At 42.8% G+C, this 10,316-nt stretch overlaps 1 pseudogene; it reads right to left on the bottom strand.

Annotated features, from left to right (window-relative positions):
* Positions 1-2,767: 2,767 nt before the first annotated feature.
* LOC146870182 (lipid droplet-regulating VLDL assembly factor AUP1 pseudogene) lies at positions 2,768-4,327 on the bottom strand (annotated as a pseudogene).
* Between the last annotated feature and the right edge of the window lie 5,989 nt (positions 4,328-10,316).

Here is a 10,316-nt window from a genome sequence, read left to right as displayed (position 1 = left end):
ACAGCCCCATCCATCCTCTTCTCAAGAAAGTCAATCATACTATCATGTTTGACCATATTGAAAAGAGAGGAGAGATCAAGCAGAATAAGCAGACAATAGGCTACCTGTTTTAATCTTGTTCTTGTTTTCTTTAACAGGAGTATTACATTAATCATTAATATACAGTTTATTGCATAATTATGCTTTCATGCATTTTGGGGGACATTTATTACATGGCATTTAAAAACCACTGTCTATCATATTATTATGTAGTATTGTGTATTTCTTTGAACAATGTATAGAGATAATGGCTCCATGCTATTCGCTGTGTACCTGTGTCATTTTCGCTTTTTGTTTTCTTTCTCTGTTTCTTTTTTGTTTTTTAAGAAATCAACCAATAAAAATATTTGAAATTAAAAAAAAGAATAAGCAGACAGGGTTTATTCTGGTCTCGCATTCTCAGGGCATCATAAACAATGTGTGTTAGAGTTGTTTCAGTGCTAGGACCCGTTCTGAAGCCTGATTGATGACGATCAAGGAGTTGAAATTATTCAATATGGTTGCAACGTTGCAGGTGTATGTTTTTCTATAAAAGCTTTGCTAGAGGCAGGGGGGCAGATTTACAAGCCACTTGCGCTGCCAGTACGTCACTTTTTGTGATGCACTGGCAGCGCATTTCTGTGTCCCATATTTACAAGGACAGGAAAAGCCACCCTGTGTGGCTTTTCCTGTCTTTGTAAATATGGCCCCTTTACACGAAGCAATTTGCGTGAAAGGGGTGTTCCATGGGTGTTGCTGTGGGCGTTCCCATGCAACACCCATGGAACCAGACACATTTCCAGATTTACACAAAATCATAAACTTGGAAATGAGTCAGTTTGCTATGCCACCCTATGGGTAGTGTAGCCAGGCGCAACGAGGAGGAATGTTTTCTTTTCTCCTTGTTTTTTCCTCTTTCAATGTGTGCACGTATTGAAAGAGGAAAATGCCTGTAGTTATTGTTTTTGCGCAGGAAGGTGCCCCTTCCTGCACAAAAAGTATCTCCTCATGGCACCGGCATCCTTGCATCATGGTGCAAGGGTGCCTACGCTGGCGCATGGCAGCCATTTGTGCACCAGCGCAGGGGAGAGCACAGGAATGCGACATATCATTGTAAATATGTTGCATTTTTGTGCTCTGAAAGTGCCGCAGCGTGGCGCATCCAAAGGGCTTGCAGTGCCGCGCTGCAGCAATTTCTTGTAGATCTGCCCCAGGGTATTTGTGTTAGGACATTAGCTGTTGAGGTCAGACAGGTGTGCATTTCTTTTTTTAGAATAGGGGAGACCTATCCCATCTTTAACCAATCGGGAAACTTGCCCGTAGAGAGAGATGCTTTGGCAATCTTGTTCCAAAGAGGTGTAGAGAAAGGCTAAGCTGTTTGATGAGCTTGCCAGGCAGGAGATCATTGAAATGGTTGGACGGTTTTATTCTTGTTCATATTTTGAGTAAAACATCTTCATCTGGGATTTTGAAGGCACTCTTTCTTACACTAAGGTCCTTATTATGAGTACGGTCGTCCAAAGGGCTGCCGTACTCGTGGTGGCACCGTATTATGAGTGTGGTGGTCGGACCACAACAAGACCGACTTTCTTTTTTTTTTTTATCTCCAGCCCCGGCCACGCAGGCGGAAACCATATTTGACCAGACAACCAAGAAGCTCAGAGGTCAATATGATATCCCAATGTAGCTTGAGCGAGTTTCAAGTTCGCCCACTTGCCCATGGCAAAGTACGGGTCTGTGTTGTTACGGACATGATGCTCTCTCAGCTCAAAGATGACCATGCGTTCTCTGCAGCAAAGTAAAATGCTGAATCTTGAAGGAAGGCGCCATGCTTCACCTCCAAGGCAGGTATTCATAAGAGGCTCCTCTACAGGTGGCGACCAAAGGAGCTCCGACGCCCATCCATCCTTCTGAGACATTCGCCAGAATGGCAGCTGCAGGTCTCATCCCTTGGTCTCCATCCACAAGTAACTCTGAACACACTTTCTGCCAGGACTACAAACCTACATTGCAACTGCGACTGATGTTTTGTCCCAACTTCAAAACAAACCTAAATGTGAGGGTGAGTCAGCTACATAGACCCCTTACCACAAACGAGCACAGCCTTTTATTTCACACCTCTGCTTGCAGGAAATTAAGCAGCATGGAGGAGCAGGGAGTATCCTGTACAGAGGAGAACAGACCAGCCAAATGAAGTTAGTAGCAGTGAGTAGGCAAGTCAAAAGAGTTACATCAAATGACAGACAAAGGGGCCACGGTATTCAACATCCATGGAACCTTATCTGCAAATATAAGGCTTTATGGTGCGCATTGTTTCGTAGAGATGGCACGGACCCACACTACTGCCTGTCATGACTTAATATTTGTGACACAGTATCATTGTCCAGAAACTTGACATTTTATGGTGCCAGTAATGTAAGCTTTTGAGGTGGTCCCAGAGACAGACGCTATTGTGGAGAGGAGACACTGCATTCTACACATTGAAGCAAAACACGGGTAAAGATTGCATCTGTATTTTGGCTCTTCAAAATAAAAAAAATATCACTGTTGGTTTTGCCAAGGATCGTTGCCTCTTACTGGACTGGAAAACATTCCTCTGTGTAAGTTTCTGGTTTAGTACTAAAACACACTGCAGTTCGGGGGAAGAACAGCATGAAAGTGACTTCATGCAGAAACACCATACGTGTGCCTCCAAGGGCTAAGCCTCCTCACTCGAGCAGCACATGGACCACTGCCAAATGTTAAACTCGCCATTGCTACAGGTCCTGCTCACAAGGAGACACACATGTGCTTCTGGTAGAGTGGCTGGGCTGTCGATGTCCCACTCTCCCACCCACACCCTTCCCCCACCTTCCAAACAATTGTGAAGTTCAGAGTTTTTTCTTCTTCTTGAAGTGCTCAAGTGCTGAAGGCCTGGTTGTCGTCTCACATGTCCATCACTCATGTTTTTCGGAGGAGGGGGGACCATATTTCTGGAGGTACCGGCTCCTTGCATAGTCGTACAGGGCGTCTTTTCTTTCTTGAAGTGACAGATGCCTTGCCGTTGGAGATCGAGCAAACGTTTTAGCATTGGGCTTGGATGTATGTGCAGTGGTGTAGGAGGAACGTTTGACGTCAGTGCCAGTAGCAGACACAGTAGGCTGAGATGAGCCGCCTGAGGTTGCGTCTTCCGCTGTGAATGAGATGGTCCCTTCCAGCAGGTTAGCAATGGTGGTGTCAACGCAGCCGTTCTTGGCTAGATCCCTCTTGATGACATCAAGTGGGACATGGGGCAGCACTTCCCTCACTTGCTGGGCCATTCCAGGTAATCGTGCATCTTCCGGGGGGAAAGAGGCCTAAGCCGCTCATACTGGCTGGTACCCTAGGCCTGGCTCCCATCGAGCGGTTGTGTACAGTGCTGGAAGTCTCTGGCGGGATGTGCCACAGCCTCTTCAGATATTCAGCTTTGTCAGCGGATGTAAAGTGTGTAGAGACAATGCCAAGTTCTAGGGCCAGCATCTCTTGTGCGCGGACAGCCAAGTCTTCACTCGATTCTCCATCTTGTTTGGACATGGTTGGCAGCCATCTTACTTGATAAACTGTGAAGGGCACAAACAGGGTCCAAAGCAGCTCTGTGAGGAAGGAGGAATCGGCCAAACTGGCAGCTACAAAGGGTCTCTGGACGTGCATTGCTACCGGCTGTACGTCATCCTGGATAGAGAATGGCCAGGAGCTGAACTTGAGCAGTCCAACCCTGCCATTGGTGGCTCCCTCCTCAGGGAAGAGGAGAAGTGGGAGACTACCCTCTTGAGACACATACTGTTTCAAGTGCTCCAGCAGCTCAGCTCGGCTCCAGGCAGTGCCCAGCTCCATGAAACCCCGGGCCCAGCACAAAAAGCCAGGCACTCCATTCAGCATGGGCGTATTGCAGGAGAACAAGAGATTAATGATGTTGTGATCAAAATGGGTGGTGTGATTGCAGACGTACACTTTCACCCTCCGGTCCCTCAGGCGGGGGTCATTTTGACAGACGAACATTCCCAGTAACGAGCACATTACCCGGACGATGAACCTTCTGAAGAGGCTTTCTGGCAGAGCACAGCTCACCAGAAACACATGCACACCGATGAATACTCTGAGAACCAGGAGGCAGAGCCCGACCGGACAGTAGAGTAAGAGGAGCAGCAGCAGAAATCCATCATTGGGTAACCTCCGCACATGGAACAGTCTGTCCACCGGGGGCGCCTCCATGCCTACCGTTCCCCGTCGGCCCGGGCTGGCCTGGCCCGCTGTCAGGCCTGGTAGGCAGCGGCCATCTTCCGCTGCCGTAGTCGGAGCCAATTGGCTGACGCGGGACTTTCATTTCCACCGCCCTTTTCATGGAAAGGGTGGCAGACATGGAAGTAAGGGGGCCCTGCCCTGTGTAGCATGCAGGACATGGTGCATGCCACACCATGCAGGAATGTGCTGCGGACACTGTCACAGCAACGGTCTGCTGTTAAGTCTCTCCTATGAGCCTAACAGACCACCCCCATGAGACCGCTGCAGCACCGCCTTCCCGCCATAGCTTATAATTGTAATCCAGTGGACACACTACGGGCTTGGCAGTCCTACTGTTGGCAGAGTGTGACGGGCCAACAACTCGGACCACCAAACTCATAATTAGGTGCCTAAGTATTACTCTTGTTCAACACATAATCTAATTACAATTTGAATCCTATTTCCATTTATGAAAAAACCTCTTCTTGGCATTATTTTGTATTTTTGCTGTAAATAGTTAAATAACGTGTTTTGATAAACATAAATAAATTATAAATAAGTGATTGTGTTTTGAATTTTAATTTCTTCATCTTGTAATGAAACATGAGAAAATAGCTTTTAATTTAGAAGGAGCTGTATTTGACGTGACTGATCTTACATATATATTCATTATATACTAGATAAATAAGAGGACAAATTCTCTTACATTTGATACCTATCACTTGTTACTCAATGTCATTGGATATTTCTCCAACTTCCCCGGCCTCAACATTTATCACAACTGATCTGGCAGCTAGCTGCTTCTGGAGACTTAGGATGATTATGGTGTACTGGGGAAGGCAACAGCCTGCCTCACAAAGCTGATTGCCCATAGTCAATATTTTGTAAACACTGTTCCAGTCTCACATCAGATCTCACCTCCATGTGAGTTATATGTGTAGGACCTCCGACAGAAAGCTGAATTTCACTACTAAAAACCCATCAGAAGGTTGGGAGCATGCAACACCACCAAATGTGTCCAGATCACTTCCTATCGCAAACAAATGGCGGTGGATGCCTGGACAGATTTACTGGCAGCCCATGGTGACAAGTGAGCATATACGGGCCACTGAAGAGCACATAACAGGTATAGATGCCCCCTGTGTCTTCACTGGCCCTTTCCTCTTCTTGTCCCCCACGCTTCCTCACATCTGTAAAGGAGAGCAGCATGGTTCAGGCTGGGACAGGTGTCAACTAGAGGATGCAAAACTTTGAATTGGGCCCAGTAACCCACAGAGGGCTAATTTATTTTCCTGCTAAGGCTTCTAATGGACTACACCTTTCCTTTCACCAAACTCATTGCAGTGGTCTGTTATCAGGCAAAACAGCATAAGACAGTGGTGCCATATTAGATGAAGGAACATTCACCTTTCTGTTTACAAAGATGTCTATAAATAGGGATAATAAACCTTTGGGTGCTTTTGGAAAATATTCTTTACTCATATAATTGACATCAACTAAACACTTCCCATCGGTCATTAATTATTCTGCCATATCTTGCAATTTTCAATGTAATAGGACATGTACTTTTCTGCAAAACTCTCTTATACAAACTGATATTTGCACTAGGTTACCATCTCTGATATAAAGGGTAAACAACGTTTACCACAAAACTTTTTGCCCACAGGGAATCACAACGCGGTCGTTACAACGACCGCGTTGTGATTCCGCATACCATTACTCCGCAAGTCGGAACAACGACTTGCGGAGGGGGGGGGGGAAGGTGTTGGATTTAAAATCCAACACCTTCCCTACTGTCCGCACAGACTGGAGTTGGAACAGTAAATTATACTATTCCAACATCCAGTGCCCCCCCTCTGCAAGTCGTTGTTATGACTTGCAGAGTAATGGTATGCGGAATCACAACGCGGTCGTTATAACGACCGCATTGTGATTCCCTGCAGACAAAAAGACTGCGGGATTACGACACATATTCGATATAAAGTACCCTGATTTCCATTTTGCTCTTGTCCATACTGTATAAAATTGCAAAATAAATAAATATAAATAAAGTGAGTTGCCCAACAATACAACCCTAAATCTTGTTGGCTAGCCCCATTTGAAGTGTGAAAGCTGTACTTTATTCAAAGATATTTTTCTCCCTTCACAGATAAGATTACTGAGATAATTACAGAAAGTTATATTTGGATTCAGGATTTATTAACATTAAACAGCATAGAGTCAAACACGGAAAGGTTACCATTTTTATGACTCTTCAATGATGTTTTTAGGAGATCTCCTCCAACCCATCCAGGTCTATACAGATCATAACTTCCAAGTACTCCCTTTTTTAACATTAAGTGACCTGTATTTGCTGCTCTAGACCAAAATGCACCAATTTATCTGTGTTTACACAATAGCCAGAGAGATGAGCAAAGTCAAGTACCATGTTAATCAAATACAGAAGAGAGAGACAAGGGTGGGCTCTATAAACTATTTGGTTTTCTGTATAAAGTGTGTTCTTTTTGCCTCATTTTTTATGATTCTTAATCAAGTCGCACAGCATTGTGTCCTCATTATCCTTATTGTTTTACATCCAAAATCAAAATATTGTACCATAAACCAAATATTAGATCAGTTTGCCATGTCAATAGATTTAGAAGCATTGATTGTACAAACTGCTAAAGCCTGACATAAGGCAGTGGTTAGTAGTGTCTCTGCTTCAAATCCTGATGGCTCCTTATGTATAATCTTAAGCATAATTACTGTCAACCTTTGAGCAATGATTTTCCTAAGAAGCACAAATTCTTTTGGAAATTGGTCTACATGAGCAAGATTTTTTGTGATCCTTCCTTCTCATATGATTCAGAGAGATTGTATTTTATTTGCTGACTAAAATAATTGAAGTGCACTTCCTCCAAATGTATATATACTTTGGTGAGAAGTTCACCAGATCCATCTGATTTTCCTACTTTCATACTATGGAAAGTGGTTCAAATCTCTTCTCTCAAAAAAGTCTGTTCAATTCTAACATATTTTTAAGAGCCCCAACATAACTAGCCTGTCCTGAAGGTGTCCCACAGTAACACCTGAATCATAATGTCCTAGGGTCCTGAAATGTTTAAAAATGTGTCTTCCGTCTCCTTTTTCCTGTCTTCTTCCCTCATTCCGGGTCTGCCATCTTTCAATGCAAATCCTGGTTCCTGTTGTTTTTCAGTTAATGATTGATCCATTCTTTTTAATCCTTTTAAAATCTTCTTGTGTTCTACCATTCTATAAGTGCCATCCACCTCTGAAATAACCCTTTATATTTTGTTTTAATTAAAATGTGTTCAGTTCCCAGTCACAATGACAGAGCGGTCAGTTAAATCAGGTATTAACAATGCTGCTTCTACTTCTACCAATCCCTGTTTCAACCTTTCAAAGGTATGATAGTATAGTTCATAAGAAGCGGTACTTGACAAGACTCATTTTAAGTATACCTTCATTGTATACTAGATAAACAAGAAGATGAATACTCTTTGAATTGTATAGATTCCCTCAATTCCATTTTCCAAGTGGTCTGGACTTAGGACTCTAACAGCGAACTCCTATTACATATTCTTTTTCGTGCTAATCATGAAACACTTTCTCTAGAATCATCAGATGTATGCATAGTCTGTAGGTGGCATCAGAGATGTGATAGCCTAATAATTATATCCATAAGAATTATGTATTACATAGTCAATGCCAGACAAAGGAATACCTCCAAATTACCTGCACATTTTCACTTTTCCTTATTTAAATATCTTCAATTATCTATAAGATCTGGCATAAGGGATTTTATTGTTAATTTAACCCACAATATGCAACAGAAACAACGAGTAGCCTTTGCCCTTCAGTGGGGACAACACTGCCTTGCAATCTCTTTACAATACTATGGGATTATTAAAGGCCATCAGGTACAACAGAAGATCTAAAAACACTAGGAGATCCCTAGATTTGGACTGTATCCCATCACAAAAATGTTCTGTTCATGCATTACATGACATATACCTGCCCTGAAGATTACTGGTGATATCTAACAGGGAACACAAAAGCTTTAGCTGCACAAGGAGTAGCAATCCCTTTTGTAATCTTGAAATGCTCCGAGGGTAGTGCCTGGCTGATTAAGCTTAATGTAAATTACTGTTTACCATCCCCTACAGATATATTGCTCTCATAAAGTTTATATCAGCATTTGCCCCTTTCAGAAAGTACTATACTACCTTTCTGATAAATCTTCCATGCAGGCCAGATAGGTTGGACGACAGTATATTAAAATTATCCTTTTTGCTCATGGCAGCAGCGTTTTCCCTAACTGATATAACAGGAGGACATCAAAGCATTATTTTTATCTTTATATTTATCCCCTTTTTTTTCAGTGCTCCACGCACTGTGGGGAAGGAATATCATCAATGAGGCAATAAAAAATGATCGCCGCTTTTGCGTCCGTTTTCGGACGAAAAGCGGTGATAATTTATCGCCTAACCAGCAAGGTCACGTTATCGCGTGAAACCTTGCATTAGCGCCTGTTTTCTGAACGCCCAGCTTTGCATCTCTAATGAGATGCAAAGTGGGCGTTCCTGCCCTGACATAACTGGAGAAATGTCGCTAAGCGACATTTCTCCAATTTTCAATGGGCACGCTAACCTGCAGAGCGACAAGCAAAGTAGCAATAACCTCTGTTATCGCTACTTTCCTTACGCCTGCTTGTAAGGTGGATATCATGGCCAATCTTTGTGAGATTATCGCTAGATTTCCAGCGATAATCTCACATTTGGCAGTTTGCTTGGAATTATATCGCTTTTGAGATAAGCGTTGCTAATGGCACGCTATCTCAGCGATAAAATTCCATGTTACGCGGCGATAATTATCCTAGTGCTAAGTGCACTTAGCGATAATTATCGCTGGTCCTTGATGATATGTCCCTGTATTCTTCCCAACCTCCCACTAAACCCCTATAACCTTATTTCCCTTTTCTGGGGAAGACTGCCCAGCAGCCTGTCGCATAGTGAAACCTTCTAGAAAATAAAGTTAACCCATCTCATATTCCTAGTAAAGATGCTCAGCAAACCAACTGATATCATGAGAGGTGCTAGTCAATTTGAATTTTATAGTTTGAAGAACCTGCTTGCAGTGAGGTAAAATAAATGTGTATGATTTAATTAGCATTACTTTCGAAATGATTAAGATGCGTTAACTAAATAGTGGATACCTAGAAAAGAAAAAAAAAGCATAATTATTATAACAGCTGCTCATTGCAGTACGCCAGGGTCTTTGTTCTAGTGGTGCATGTGTCCAATTTTCTCATCTGAGTCCTCCCTAGGCTGCTTTATTTTCTCCGGATGGGTCTCAGTCAGGTACCTCAAATTTTGCCATTGTGCCTTCCTTCATTTTTGTTTAAACATTTGCCATATACTGTTCTCCAAACCATCCTCCCTCTCTTTCATTTTCCAAGTTCGGTGCGCTTACACTGCAGTCTGTTACATGTAAAGAGTAGTAAACCTGAAAATTGTGTCTAACTTCAGGTGCGGGTTTACCACTTTTTGGAATTCAAAATCCTCCCCAAGAGAGCAGATGGAAAGTTGCACCAAGCCTACAAAGAGGATTACTAAGTGATGGAACGTTGTACTAGGCTTGTTGGGATTGTGAGGATTTGCATAGTCTTTGCAACAACATCCCATTCTCAGCTCGCTTTTTTATGTAATCTGTGAAAACGGTCGCAATTCACTTGTCTCCCCTTTTGACTGATGCTAAATGGGCTTTATTTTAAATTGGTCTGCGCAATTTTAAACCTGCAAGTGGAAACTGGTGCACTTGAATTTGTGAGGTATTATCACGAGAGTATATTAATGCATTTCAGGAATGTAACCATAAACCGTTTGTTGGGGAAGAAGGAACTGCAGTGAGAAATGTGCAATGTATGCCATTTTCCTTACACCTGTTCAATTGTTTAAAATTATTTATTTCTTGTTACAAAGTAAGAGCAAGTTCTTCGATGTTTCTGTTTGACTGCTCGCTTTCATTTTATTTTAATGAAGATTAGTGTGATACACCTG

The sequence above is a fragment of the Triturus cristatus genome, chromosome 1_1 (assembly GCF_964204655.1).
Source record: "Triturus cristatus chromosome 1_1, aTriCri1.1, whole genome shotgun sequence".
Taxonomy (NCBI): Eukaryota; Metazoa; Chordata; class Amphibia; order Caudata; family Salamandridae; genus Triturus; species Triturus cristatus.
The sequence above is the reverse complement of the archived record's forward strand: the minus strand, read 5'-3'. Positions and strand labels throughout refer to the sequence as shown.